Genomic DNA, 15,525 nt, shown 5'->3' with positions numbered 1-15,525 from the left:
AGAATTAAACTATTATTTCTTTATAAGAAAACATCAAAAGTATTTGAAAGGTGCCTGCTTCTTTCTCATCATAAAATTTCCAGTAGCCAATACTTTTCTCAAAGGCAAAAACTCTTTTGCCTGAGTTTGGATCGGGTTCCAACATTTCCAACCATGTTTTCAGTGCTGTGTTCCATCTCCCATGGTGTCCTTAATGTGAAGGTTTTTCCATCATCACTTCCTCTGGGACATCATCATCCTTCTCATCATGGATGGACTCTTCTCATCAGCCACTCTCCTCATGGACATCAAGGTCACCCTCCATCAGTGTCCCTGAATATACATCAAGTCTGCCCAACAACAACAGCATTCCCGAGGCCAGCTCTCACTCCCCCTACGTTCACTCAAATGTCACTTCCACTGTGTTCACGTTTCTTTGCTGGACTTCGGTCTTTTTGGCCAAATCCCTCTTTTGGTTATCCAACAAGAAATCACCACAGCTACACCCTTTGCCACTTTGCTATCAGTGCACAAACTAACACACAGCGACCAGTCACCAACAGACTGGAAGAAGTGACGTTACTGGTCACTGGTCGTAGGACATGTCTGTTACTGCACTGTGATTTGTGGACTGAAGAGCTGACAGTGAAGTTTGTACTTAGGTGATTACAGTCAGTAATCTGTGCGGCTGAAATTAGAACCGTGTTCTTGCAGGAGTGGTGTTACTTAAACTGTTGTAACTGACACCGTCCGGTTCAGAATCAGAATTGTTCAGAGCAAGAGCTGACTGCATATGTATAGAGATTAAAAAAAAAAAAAGAAAAGAATAGATAGATGGAAAGAGATGACAAACTCTAATAACTATATAGAGTTGAATATAGGGGATAGGGAGGGACTGGTATTTATGTACCCTATATATTTTTGTATTGTTTGAAATTTTACAAATTAATATTACAAGTTTGTAGAGCAAACTAAAGTGGGAAAAGGATTACTTCTGTTTCCCACAATCACGTTGCTTACTTTGTGTGTGTCCTGAAAAAGGTAACCAGGAGGGTGATGAAGAGTGATATGAGAAATGGGGTTGAATACATAAATATTTGTGGGAAGGGAGAAAAAGCCTATACTGATTATTTTAGCATATGTGAAGAGAAATCATGTAAATGAGAGTAAATCTGTCATGAGGTGTATTATGTCTACAATACAACTTTGTACCAGCTGACCTGACACTATCACATAATCACAGAATGATCACAGCAAGTTACTTCCTCTCCACTGATATTGTTTGCTCATCTGTTAAACTAGATATCTTTACCTCATGGAATCATTTTATAACATTAGAAAAGAACCTAGCCCAGTGACTAACAACTAGTGAATACGCCAAACATTGAGTCATTCACGCCATGGAGAACACTGACTTCTCTGCCTGTGAATGTCTTCAAATAGAGACTTAAAGACAGTTGATGTGTTTATCCCAAGTGGGGAATGCAACCCAAAGACCTCAGGTTCTGGGCCATTCCAAGATTCTGCAATTTGAAATATACCGTGAAAAATCTGCTTGTTTAGCTTTAGTGCAAAATAACAATAATTTGTTATTTATACCTGGGACTTTGTTTTTTTAGGATGAAATGCACACCTATAAACCAACTCAAGTTTTAGTACATTTAAAGATACACAGATTTTTAATAGGACTGAGGAAATTATTTAAAACACTATCTTGCCGAAGGCAACCTTGTTAGTGTAAATAGTGTTGTGCAACTCCATTCTCTAGCTAATTCAATTGACTTTGTGAACTCCTAACTGGGTAACAAACTTCAGACTTAAAAGAATGTTGAAGGGGAAAAAAATTAGATAGTCATCCCCCTCCTTTTTTAATAATGAATATGCCACAAAATATTTGAAATATTCTTTATGTATACAAAACCTTATTTAGGATATTTTTAAACTTTGTTTAAATGAAGGTTTATTTTTTAAAAAATCACGGGTTATCCAACATACAGTCATCATACTATTTTTACAGATTCATGACCTTGAACTTAAGAGCTTTCCAAAAAAACCAAATTACTCTCTATTACATGATTCTTTCTTTCGTGACACAGGAAGTACATCTAGATATTGAGAATATGTTGTGTTCAGTGCTTATCTTGTCAGCTGTTAAGGAATCAAGGAACTTGGGTAAGTGACGTGATAGGCAAATGTATCTCCAAACTCCCACCATCGGAAATCGCCCTTGGGTGTGGGGAGCAAACCCTCGTCGGCATCCGGGGACGCGTCCGTGTGGTTGGCCATCCAAGAGGGCAGTGAGCCCCTCAAAATGAATCAACGGATCACGTCCAATCAGGTGTTCAATCATCAGGTTTTAATGAAACTAAGATGAGACACCAGTTTGTTAGAAGGACGCACACTGTACTTCATTTTGCTCTTCGGCAAAGCACTCAAAGTGACCTCCTTTATGTTCAGGGAGGGTCTCACTTTTTAGCTTAAAGACATCTCCATAACCTCCAAACCATGCTTATGCCTTCGGACTTTATAACACTCATGCATCCTGGGGCGCCTGGGTGGCTCAGTGGGTTGAGCCGCTGCCTTCGGCTCAGGTCATAATCTCAGAGTCCTGGGATCGCGAGCCCTGCATCGGGCTCTCTGCTCAGCAGGGAGCCTGCTTCCTCCTCTTTCTCTCTCTCTCTGCCTGCCTCTCTGCCCACTTGTGATCTCTCTCTCTGTCAAATAAATAAATAAATAAATAAATCTTTATAGTATTCATTCATGTGAAAAAAATTCTCATCCTAGTTTCACCAAAACGTGATGATTTTAAAACAGATTTGAAATGATGTTTATTTATCTTGAGGGGCTTCTCCCCTTCTTGAAAAATAAACCTCAGCCCCTAGACATCACTGGATGGTGACGAGGGCTAACTTCTCCTACCAAAAGGCAGTGTTCAGCTTGCAAAACTTGGGAAATGTATCTGCTTGTCATTTCAGTAATTCAAGTTCCTAGATAGAGATCTATCTATCTCTATTAGTTATAATCACTATGAATATATCACTATCTCTGTGTGTGTGTAACACACATACATAATTTTGCTCTACATGTATAATTTAATGTATATCATCCATGGGTGTGCATATTTGGCCAGTTATAGTGTCCCCTTTTTGACCTCAAAACTCAAGTTCCATTCAAGCTTAGAGCACAACTTTAATAAGTAGTTAAGTTTCATTACACTCTGGAAATTACGATTTAAATCTAGGCCCCGCATATTTTAATTTCATTCCGTTGCTAAGAGAAACTGCTAGACATTACCACTCTGCCTGTTGTTTCTTCTTCCTCTTATTGAAGAAAACACGGACTTGCCCTTCGCGGAGCGGAAAGGTCGAGCTCTGCGATCCTGCCAACCCGAGAGAGCATTCACTGACCCCGATATTCTTAAGATTTTTAATTTGAAAAGCATCATCTCGTTAAATAACAACTACCTCTTTAAACCAAACCGGTTCTATATTAGGCATTTCGTTGGAAACGGCCGCACAACCGAGTCCCTTATTAGAACAAGAAAGATAAGGAGGATAAATATTTGAAGTGTAGTTTATCTCCCCATTCCTGGAGAGGGAAAAAACAATAGCTTGCCCGTGTTCAGGAAGCTGGCATGACCTAAGAATCCAAGCATCGCAAGGGTTCTAACGAGGCTGTTTACCCTGCGCCCCGGTCTTCGGGCAGCAACACACCTCGGTCAGCCTTGCAGGGAAGCCAGTAGGAAAGACAGCTGCTCTTATTTGTTTAACCTTCTGGAGGAAGAACAAAATAATCATCCGTGTGGCCCAGAGCCTTATTTGGTTTGCTTGCACCTTGCGATTACAAACTCTAAGATATTCCTGGGTGTTTTGCTGTGGTTCGGAGTGGTAGGTGAAAGGTACAACACCGAAGTTATTTTGATAATTTGTGTTAATAAAGTGCCTCTGTCAGATTTTATCGTAACGAATGAGGTGACAGAAAAGTTGCATTTTAGTCACTCACGAGATCTAAAAATAAGGGTCTAGCCTGTTCTAAAATGCAATTCTGCAACCTTTGTGGGGAGTCCATTCTATTATTTAACAACCTTGCGAAGAGACGATTTCTGTGTGGAAGGACCTTGCTCTGCATCCTAAAGCATTCCACTTGTGTGTCACTCAACGAACACATGCACGGGCTCTTCATACCCTTATCCTTCTCTTTTCAAAGTTCATCATTTCATATTTTAGCACTGTCTTCAAATCAACACTAATTCCCCGCATAAATGCCCCCTAGGTTCTCTCCCTCAGCTTCCGTGTCCTGTCAGCCCTCCCTGAGCGGTTCACGGCCACCTGAAGCCATCAGCCAAGAATTAAGTAAGCAGGGCATTCTGGGAAAAGAATAGCTAATAGTGGAGATTAGACATACTTCTAGAACACCACAGGAGAAATTCTGAGGACTCTCTCCATTGAACAACCATAACTGGTGAAAATGGTTTATAAATAACCATCTAAAATCCCTGTAGATTGTTCTAAGACATAGCAAATGAAGAAACATTTATTCAAGAAAGTCTGAATCTAGGTAAAAAGCTTGAGAATCTGTGGCCCTAGAGCCATGACCCAGTCCCGCACTCCCCTTACCCCAGATCAGTATGACAGAAGCTCCACTCCAGTGGGTGAGGCCAAGAAGCTCAGACTCCTTCTCCCCCAGTTGCCGGGAGAAGGCTGCTTCGGTTCCCCCAGGAAGGTAGGCTGCCAACATTCTCATCTCCCCAACTAAGGCTGGAAAAAGCTAAATTCCAGGTGCATGCAGTCAAGAGATCAAGGTCTGTCTTCCTTCACCCATGGCCACTCACAGAGCGGAGGCTCTACTCCAACGTGGCAAGCCAGGAATTCTGGACACTCTCAGCCCCCCTCACTCAGGGCAGAGGTTCCACACCAGATGCAAACCAGAAAGACCAGAGGCTACCATCCCACCCGGTGTCCTCCTCACAAAGCATCAGCATCACTCCCCAAAAGCAGGCCTCTATCCCCACTCCCATCTCCAGAACAGTGATACAGAGAAGCAGAAGGGAGGACATTACTACCAACCTTACAGAAGTAAGAAAGATTATGGATGAAAAATATTAATAACTTTAATAAAATGGGCAAATTCCTATAAAGACAAAATGACTGAAACTGACTCAAGAAGAAATAGAAAATACTCCAAGATCTATACAAGTTAATAGATGGCAGTAGTAATTTAAAAACTTCCCCCCAAATATTCCAAGAACAGATGCCTCACTGACAAATTCTGCCAGGTGTTTCAAGAGGAATTAATACTAATTCTTCACAAAACTCTTGCAAAAAGTAGCAAAACGCTTCCCCACTCATTCTGTGAGGCTGGTACCAAAACAAGGTACTGTCACAAGAAAACTACAAACCAACCTCTCTTAAAAATAGAGATGTATAAATCCTCAATAAAAAAAAAAAGGAAAAAAATCGAACACACAGAATCTAGCAACATGTAAAAAGAATGGAAGGTTATGACTGTTGTATAATAAAGAATTGGCCTGGTCTTTGCCTCTGGTTCCTGGCATGGGCCTTCTAAAACCCTTGGAATCTGAGTGATGAAGTGTCGTTTGTTCATGAGCCCCTGGGATCACGTCTAAGTTTATGCTAATGAGATTAGTCTTGGGTAGCAGGATGGGGACTGATCATGATTGGAAGGACTAACCATGTGACTAGGGTTAACGTCTTGAGCCATACGGTATCAGCCTGCTTTCCTGACCTCCAAGGAGGAGAAGGCAGGGCTGGAGTTTGAGTTCAAGCACATGGTCAACACTCAGTAAATCATGCCTCTATACTGTAATCCTAATAAAAACTCTGGACACAAATGGTGGAGACTCCAGGTTGGTGAGCACATCAGTGTGCCAGGAGGGTGACAGACGTTGATTCCATGAGGAGAAGGCGCAGAAGCCCTGTGTTTGGGATCCTCCCACACCTCAAGAGACAAATGTCTCCTCATTTAGATATTTTCCCGAGTTCTGTGAATTGGTCTGGTGAATTACTGAACCCATGGAGGTCATGGGAACCTTCCAGGCTTGTAGCGAGTTGATCTGACAGGAGATCAGTCTTGTTGTAGAACTTTATTAACCCCTTAACTTGTGGGGTCTATCATAACTCTGTCTGGTTGACAGTTTTTGTCTTTGAGCACTTTGACTATGTTATGCTACCTGCCTCTGGCCTCCATTGTTTCTGCTAATCTTATTGGGATTCTCTTGCGTGTAACACATTTTTCTCTTACTTTCAAGATTTTTGTCATCTTTGACTTTCATATTTTTTATCATGATGTATCTATTCATAGATCTGTTTTTATCCTATTTTGAGTTTAATTTCTTGGATGTACAGGACACCATTTTCCAACACATTTGGACTTTTTTTCTTTGATAATTTTTCTGTTCATTTCTCTCTCTTCTCGCTCCAGTTATCCTGTTGATGTGTTTGATGCTGTCCCCATTTCCCTGAGGTACTCTTCGTTTTTATTCATTCCGTTTGCTCCCCGTTCTTCAGCGGACATAATTTCTATTGATTTACCTTCAAGCTCACTAACTTCTTTCTTCTGCTAGTTCACATATGCTGTCGAGTCTCTAGTAAATTTAATAGACTATTTTTAGAGCAGTTTGAGGTTCCCAGCAAAATTGAGCAGAAAGTACAGAGATTTCCCATGTATCTGCTACCCCACTCATGCACAGCCTCCCTAACAACAACCCTACTTCAGAGTGGTCCATTTGTTATAACTGGTGAACCTGCACTGACACATCATTATTACCCGAAGCCCGTAGCTTGTATTAGGGTTCACTCTTGCTGTTACACATTCCATAGTTTGACAAATATCTAATGAAATGTATCCACCATTATGGTATCATACAGAACAGTTTCACTGCCCCCAAAATCCTCTGCCTATTCATCCTTCCATCCCACCTAACCCTTGACAGCTACATGGTTTTCCCTTTTCCAGAAGGTCGTATGCTTGGCATCATAACATGTAGCTTTTTCAGATAGGTTTCCTTCTCCCAAGTATGCATTTAGGATTTCTCCATATCTTTTCATGGCTTGACACCTCATTTATTTTAGAGCCAAATCATATTCCATTGTCTAGATGTATCACAATTTATTTATCCATTCATCTAACTGAAGGATGTCCTGGTTCCTTCCAAGTTGTGGCAACTATGAATAAAGCTACTATAAACATCTGTGTGCAGACTTTTGTGTGGACATAAGGTTTCAACTCATTTGGGTAAATACCAAGGAGTACAATTGCTGGATGTGATAAAAAAAATATACATACATATGTATATATATATATACATATATATGTGTGTGTGTTATACAATGCTTAGTTTTCTAAGAAATTGCTCAACTGTCTTCCAGAGTGGCTATACCACTCTGCACTGCCACCAGCTAACTAATGAGAGTTCCTGAGGCTCCTCGTCTTCATCACCATTTGGCATTGTTGGCGTGCTGTAGTTTGGCCATTCTAATAGGTGTGCGGTAGTATCTCTCATTTCTTTAATTTGCCTTTCCCTGTTGATATGTGATGATGAGCCTCTTTTCATAGGTTTATTTGCCACCAATATAGCTCCTTTGGTGAGGCATCTGTTCATATCTTTGGCCCTTTTAAAAAAAAAATCAAGTTGCTCATTTTCTCATTGCTGACTTCTTGGGTAATAGTCCTTTATCAGAATGGGAGTCTGTGACTTGTCTTCTCACTCTCTTGATTTAGTGAATTTTTAAACTGTTATTATATTTTTAAACTCCAAGATTTCCATTTAGTCCTTTTTTTTTTTTTTTACCATTTTTATCTCTTCACTGATGTCCTCTATGCAATGCAACACTGTCGTCATACCTTCCTTTATTTCGATAATCACGCTTTCCTTTAGTTCTGTGGACATATTTATAGTGGCTATTTTGAAGTCTCTTTCTGTTAAATCCAACATCTTGTCTCTCACAGGCAGCTTCTGCAGCCTGCTTTTTTTCTGGTGTGTGGGTCATACTTTCCTGTTCCATTGCACGCCTCGTAATTTTGTTGTTGTTGTTGCTGGAAACTGAACACTTTCGATAACGTCCTGCCACTGCTCTGCACACAGGCCCCCGAGTTGTTATTATTCCTTGCCTGTTTAGTTTTAGTGACCGGCTGGATTACAGTCACCCTGGGGTGACTGTGGTATTCACAGGGACCCCTTCCTCTCTTTCACTGACCACACCCAGCTATTAAACGCTCCTAATTTCCAGATGACTGCTCTATTGTTTCCAACAGTGCACTTGGGCATAAATTGCTCCACAGATGAACTCAGTCAATGTGTGGCTCCTTTGAAGGAATAGTTACTGAGGTCCGCGCTTGGTGTTTGTTCTGACCTCAGGAGGGCTCCTGCCCAGCTCGTATTCCTCTGTTCTGTCCTGCAAACCAGCCAGTCTATAGTCTAGGCTGTTCGGGAAATTGATGAATCACCTGTCAGTTGCCTTTAACCACGATCTCCACTGCTCTTGCAAGCGCCTTTATACTTGAACTGTTTCAGTCTGTGTTGTAAATGAAATTAGTCCCTCCACGAAGAGATGAGCTGGTTTTTACAATCGTTGCTCCCCTCCTCCTCCCCCCCACCCCCCATCCCGGGGCCAAATATCAGAGCCAGGGCCCTGGAACTGGGAATGCCACAATGGCAAGCTGCTCTGAGTGACATTTTTGCTCGAGGAGCCCAGCACTCCCTGTAAGGGCGGGGGCAGGGGCCGCCTGAGGTCCTCCTGGCTGGCCTCTCTGGCATGGGACCACAGCCTCAACAGCAGGGGCAAGGACAGTGCAGGTTCCAACGTTCTTATCCCACCTTTCCCAAGGTCAAGTCCCTATTCTGCGAGCAGGGGCTGGGCAAAACAGGGAAGCCCCCACCTTTTGACCATACTTGCCAAGACTAAGCCTCAGCAACTGGTAGCTGGGGTGTTGGAATCACGGAGTTCCTGCTCCTCCCAGGGAAAGAGCCCTCCACTGGGAGCTGGGTTGGTGGCCACCGCTGTCTGGAGTAGGGGCTTCACTTTGCCGAGCTTGTGGGATGAGGGAGAGGGCAGTCTTGTTTCAAATACCCCAGACTCTCAACTTTTTACCAAATCTGCAAAGATTTTCTCAAGATGTTTCTTCATTTACTGTTTGAACTTAGGACCATTTCCAGAGGCTTTAAATGTTTATTTGTTTTTTAATCATTTTTACCAGTTTCTCTGAGGAGCAGGTGCATGGAGTTCCACACACTGTCATTCCAGAAATCGGTCTCCTCCCCCCATATCCTCACCTGCTGTCCTCTGGGCAAGAGCCATCATTCCTTGCCTTGCACTCATGAAACTCTTCCTTTATGACTTCCGTGTTAGCCATCTCCAAAGCCATCGTGCATCATCTCATGTCGTCAAAGCTTAAGGCTTCCATCCAACTACTAATGAAAATGTTAAGCTGCACTAGTAGAAATTCCAAAACCCTTCTGAAGCCAAAAATCTCACCTGGAATTCAAGGGTTCAAAGTAGGGGTGTGTGTGTGTGTGTGTGTGTGTGTAGGACTGGGACTTGAAGGTAAGAGTTTTAGTCCTTTTGGGCTGCTATTATAAAAATATCACAGACTGGGTGGCTTATAATCAATTTTACTTCTCTCAGTTCTGGAGGCTGGAAGTCCAAGATCAAGGTGTCAGTGTACTTGGGTCCCAGTGAGATGTCTCTTCTAGACCACTGGCTCCCAGTTTCTCAGTGTCCTCCCATGGTGAAAGTGGGGGGCTAGCTTTGTGGTTTTTTGTTTTTTGTCTTTTTTTTTTTTTAGCAAGAGCACTAACCCCATCCATGAGAGTACCACCACCCGCATGACCTAAGCACCTTCCTAGGACCCCCACCCACATCCTAACCCTATCACCTTGGGGATTAGCCTTTCAACATATGATTTCAAGGGGGGGGGGAGACAATTTCAGATCTTCTACTCACATCTCTAGTTTTATTATTTCTACTTGACACATAGGCCATGTTATGAAATTGATGTTTCCCAAGGTATGTTCTGGGAAATGCTAGATGACACAGAAAAAAAAAAAAAAATTCCTCGCTTAGTAATTTTTAGGTTACATAAAAATAATTCCAGAGGAAGTTTGGCTCTGATCTCACTAGATCTCAGGAGTAAGATTCAGAGAACAAGTCTTACATTCATTACACTAAAACTGATGAGGGAACAAAAGGCAAGCCGAGGACAAAGCAGAAGCTGACACCCCACAACCCCCCCCATGAGATATATACGACATTCTCAGGCATTCCTGGCTGCCCTAAAGGAAAAACAAATAGTTAACTTGTAGAGATCACAATCCTGCAAGACCTGAGTCTCCCTCCATTTACAAACGTCCTAAGCGGCTTTCTTATCAATAACCTAACTTCCAAAGACCCATAACTCAGTTCTTGAAGCCCTAACATCATCTTCCCCTCCCTAAAACTGAGAGAGGCAGAGGGAAATGTAAATAAAGTTAAATTTCCTCTAAACCTATAAAGCTCATCGATAAGGATGTGTGATAGCAGGAGTGTGATATTCCCCCGGGAAGCTTCCAACTATCTCACTGTTAATGCCTTGCTAAAAGGAAAACAACCTTAACCTGACAAACAGCAAAGCCTTCCGTATTCTGTGTGTCTTCTTCTTTCAAACCCTCCCTTTTCCTTACCTCCCCCAACCCCACAGTATATAACCCGCCACCCTTCACAGCCCCAGCGCAGTAGCTCTTTCCACCCACGTGTCCTGTCCCCGTGCTTTAATAAGCCACCATTTTGCACCAAAGATGTGTCAAGAATTCTTTCTTGGTCATCGGCTCTGGACCTCACCCCACTGAACCTCACTTATATTCTAAAACTTCATCAAAACCAAATATGGGGGCGCCTGGGTGGCTCAGTGGGTTAGGCCTCTGCCTTGGGCTTGGGTCATGATCCCAGGGTCCTGGGATCAAGCCCTGCATCAGGCTCTCTGCTCAGCGGGGGGCCTGCTTCCTCCCCTCCCCCTCCGCCTGCCTCTTTGCCTTCTTGTGCGCTCTCTCTCTCTCTCTCTCTGTCAAATAAATAAATAAATAAAATCTTAAAAAAAAAAAAAAAAACCATGAACAAGTAATAGTATCCCCATTTCATGGACAAAGAAGCTGATCCAGGGAGATGGGAACTGTACTGGGGTTGAACAATGGACTTGCCAAATTCGTGTCCACCTGGAACCTCAGAATATAACCTAATTTGGAGATAGTGTCTTTGCGATATGGTTTAGATGAGGTCACACTGCGTTAAGGTGATCTTAATCCAAAGACCAGTATTTGCACAAAAAGAAGGACATTTGGACAACCACAGGAGAGAAGGAAGGCCATGTGAAGACAGAGGGACCCCGGGACACACAAGGAGAAGGCTGTGTAGTGACAGAGTCAGAGGTGCAGTCACACACCTACCTACAAGCTAGGGAGTATCAAGGATTTCCAAAAGTTAGGGAGAGAGGAACAGAACAGCACCTTCTCTGGGCCCTGAGGGAGCTTGGCCCCGTCAACACCTTGAGCTTGGACTTGTAGCCTCCAGAACCGGGAGAGAAAATATTTGTTGTTTCAAGCTGCCAAGTTTCCTAAGCAGCCTTAGGAAACCGACACAGTAACTATCTAAATAAACTGCAAATATTTACTATTGTTTTAAAAACAATAACAGCAAAGCAATATTGAATTGTAACTGCCCCTACTGTTTTTTGGCCTAAAAAATACAGTGGATTTAGAGGCGTCCAAGTCACAGGCACCACTTCATTATTACCAGTGGCTCTTTAAGTGTGATCTCCGAACGAATTGTGAGTATTCACTTCTTGTGAGTTAAATGCTCGTGATTTGGAGTAAAATCTTCTCTCCCTACTCCAGATCAATTTTTTAAAGGTTTTATTTATTTGACAGAGAGAGAGAGATCGCAAGTAGGCAGAGAGGCAGGCAGAGAGGGAGAGAGGGAAGCAGGCTCCCCGCCAAGCAGGGAGCCCGATGCGGGGCTCGATCCCATGACCTGAGCCGAAGGCAGAAGCCCAACTCACTGAGCCACCCAGGCGCCCCTCCAGATTAATTTTAAAATTTTTACCAAAAACTCATTGAGCATTTTTTGAGACGTTTCTGCAGTCGACAAATTTACTTAATTTTTTCTTTCTTATTTTCTGGCATATTGCTAGTTCAACGGGTTCTGAAAATAAGGTCTTTTAATTAACTAATCCTTCAGAAACAACATATGGTTACCAGATCAAAGATTAAAACACGGACAGAGATTGGTCTTTGTCAAAGGACTATTCGCTTGCCTTTTCCTATCCTCACACTATCACAAATGAATCTTGTGACCCACAGCGGGGCACTGACCCACAAGGAAACTTCCTGATCATTTACTGAGCCTACCTCCCTTTTAGAAAGATATTCCTCTAGAGATTGTGATTCTGCTGGGAGAGAGGGGACAGAAAGGGAAGGAATCTTTTAAAGACAACATTAGACCCCCCAAAGGAAAAGTTCTTTAAAACTGTATCTTGTCTCAAAGGCATAGGCATATCTCCATTGCTCTTATTTTTGGTAGCCGTGGTGGCTAAGTTGTTTTTTGAAGGGAAACAGCAACAGTCTCTGCTTAAGGAAGCAGCCAGGTTTTATTTACTGTAGGGGAAGGAATAGGTACAGCAATGGCGAACCCAGGCAGGACTTGAGTAAGTACAGTAGTTTGGTGAAAACTCCCTTTACTCATTTCAGAAGCACTCTGGGGCTTTTCCTATCTTCTACTATAAAAATGTTTTTTTTTTTTTTTCCTAAAGATTTTGTTTATTTGACAGGCAGAGACCACAAGTAGGCAGAGAGGCAGGCAGAGAGCAAGAGGGAAGCAGGCTCCCCGCCGAGCAGAGAGCCCGATGCAGGGCTCGATCCCAGGACCCAGAGACCGTGACCCAAGCCGAAGGCAGAGGCTTTAACCCACTGAGCCACCCAGGCGCCCCCCTACCTTCTACTATAGACAAAATCTCCCTCCCTAAACTTGTACCCAAAAGATTCAACAGCTTGCCTACCTCTGAAGATCTCCCCTCCACAACCAAAAAAATCCTTCTTTTCCATTTGTCGCCTGGGCGCCCGAAGACTTGTAAAATACAATAGATAATCTCTTCTAGATCTATTTACACAGGTCTCTGTGTCTGACAAGCTAAGTTAATGTTTTGATAAAATGCACAGGGAGCTGTGTGGGGTTTTTTTGTTTGTTTTTTGTTTTTTGGGTTTTTTTTTGTTTTTGTTTTTGTTTTTGTTTTTGTTTTTTTTTAAGAAAGAACGCTGAAGGACGGGTTTGGTTTAAATCCACCCCAGAGGCTTTGGACTCCCGGCCTACTCACAAAACTAATCAAGTCTGACGCGAGCCTCCCTGTCATGAGCAGTCACCGCGCTCCCCCTCTGCCCCAGCCCTGTGTGTGCCATGAATCGGTTGTGTGGTGGGCAGACTGGTGGCCCAAAAATACCCACATCTCGGTCCACGGAACCTGGGTGACTTTGTCACTCAGGAATGCATGTGGCCTCCATTAGCCGGAAAAGGCAAGGAAACCATCATTCCTAGAGCCTCCAGAAGGGAAGCAGTCATGTTTTTGGCTCACTGAGATGTTTTGGACTTCTGACCTCCAGAACTATTAGACAACAAACGGGTGCTGTTTTAAGCCTCTAGGTGTGTGGTCTTTTGTCACAACATCGCATCGAAAACTGATACAGATGGGAAGTTGTGATTGTAAAAAAGAAAAGGAGGAGGAATGGAAGAAGGAAAAAGACAAGCAGGCCCTGGCGCCTCTCCTGTCTCAGCCCCGCAAAGGTGTTGGTGGCTTAGGTCAACCTACTTTATAAAATGGCTTTCCTTGGAAAGACCCAGAAGGGAGTCTGAAGGCCAGGCTATGGGCTCCGCACACAGGCACCAGGCCTGGCAGAAGGCACTCACCGATTGATGGATGGTTTTTTAGTGTTTCCCAAGCTCACTGATTTCTTTTTTTACCACCATCCTAGATTCACCCTCTCCCTGTGTGCCCCTCATAGCCTCACACTCAACCCTGTCTCAAGAACAGCTTTTGCTTTAAAAAAAAAAGGGGGGGGGTTTAAATAAGACTCCTCCCTATAAACCCAAGTCTCAGATAGAGAGTAAAAAGAACAATTAAGAGAAAAGCAAGAGCGTCACTCATTGTGTGGAAAGCAAGCCTGCGATGGCAACAAATCCTGGGACTTCATGGCCTCCTGACAACATCATGGTTGCTGGCAAGCTAAGGAAAGGGAAATGGCGTCCTCAGGCAGCATCTTACTGGCAAATAAAGCATTCTTCACGTTCATTCTCATGGTTTGCTACCAAGCTTTTATTCTGCCTTGGCAGCATTTTGAAAGAATATGTGTGCTTAGACCAAGCCAAGACACACAGTTGAACTGGTGGCCCATTTTCCAGCAAGACGCAGGCTTCGTCCTCTGAGAACAACAGAGCCCCCAGTCAGGTTTCTCAGTGCTTCTGGCTGGAGCGAGTGGACGCTGTTTTCAGACGGAGCAGGCCTGACAGTGTCAACCAAGCCCACGTCCGGAAGCAACAGCAGCCTGCACTCCCACTGAGAGACAGCTGGCCTGCCGGCAAGATGGAGACAGGGACGGGCAGCTTGGAACGAAACCAGGAAGGTTCTAAAACTCCCCGTGAAGACCTTCTGTCACCGGGCTGGGGCCTTGGGTACGTTTTCTTGGCCATCTGGATGATCACCACAGGCTCTAGGTGAACGTGTTTCTTCTTCAAAGGAGCCCCCACATAAGCGTGGGGCCCGTCCACCTGATAGTGGGCAGTGTCCCCGAAAAGAACATTTCTCGCGTGGACCCCCCCTGAGCGGGGCTGGCCGGCCCACCTGGAGTCCCCCAGAGATAGCCAGGTGGGGTCTTTCCCCGGGACATGGATACCTGCCAGGAAAACCACATCCCGGGGGTCTTTTTGGCAGGTGGGTGTTACCAGATGGGATTTTACCACCAGGGAGAGCAAACACCCCGCAGTGGGGAAGGACAGCCTGCCTGAGCTGGTTGGAGGCCTCAGGAGGTCACAGAATTGTGGGGGACAAGCTAGTGGAGCCATCGTAGCCTTGGGGGGGGGAGTCAGGCCCACATGGCTGATGACTGGGGCCCCACGGCAGAACAGGCCTTAGAACCCGGGTACCCCGAAGCGCTGGGGCGGGGCCCTGACTTCGCACTTGCCCCATATCACGGCTTTGTTTGTGACCGTCCAGGTGGCCCTAAGGCCGCTGAGCCACTCACGCTGCCGTTTTCTCGCCCTCCACGTCAGAACAACTGGAAAGAGGACGTTCTTTCATCTGCTGTTTACTTTGTCTGAAGACTGATAAAATGTTTCCGTACCCATAACAAAATGCACTTGTTTCCCCTGAGATTAAATCTGTTATTTACTGAGGGCTGAAGCCTGGGCATATCCTGGGAAGGCTGGAGGGAAGACGATTGCAGACTCGGCCTTTGCCCGGTGAATCGGAAGCCCCCAGGCCGTTCTCAGAAAAACCCGGTTCTCGGCCAGG

The 15,525-nt window shown here is 44.1% G+C and overlaps 1 long non-coding RNA gene across 1 annotated transcript in view; it reads right to left on the bottom strand.

Moving 5' to 3' along the window:
* LOC308355299 overlaps nucleotides 1-15,525 on the bottom strand; it is a 50,818-nt gene that overhangs the window by 18,027 nt on the left and 17,266 nt on the right. The gene's annotated exons all lie outside the window — the stretch shown is intronic.

Source organism: Martes martes, assembly GCF_963455335.1.
Source record: "Martes martes genome assembly, chromosome: 14".
Taxonomy (NCBI): domain Eukaryota; kingdom Metazoa; phylum Chordata; class Mammalia; order Carnivora; family Mustelidae; genus Martes; species Martes martes.
The sequence above is the reverse complement of the archived record's forward strand: the minus strand, read 5'-3'. Positions and strand labels throughout refer to the sequence as shown.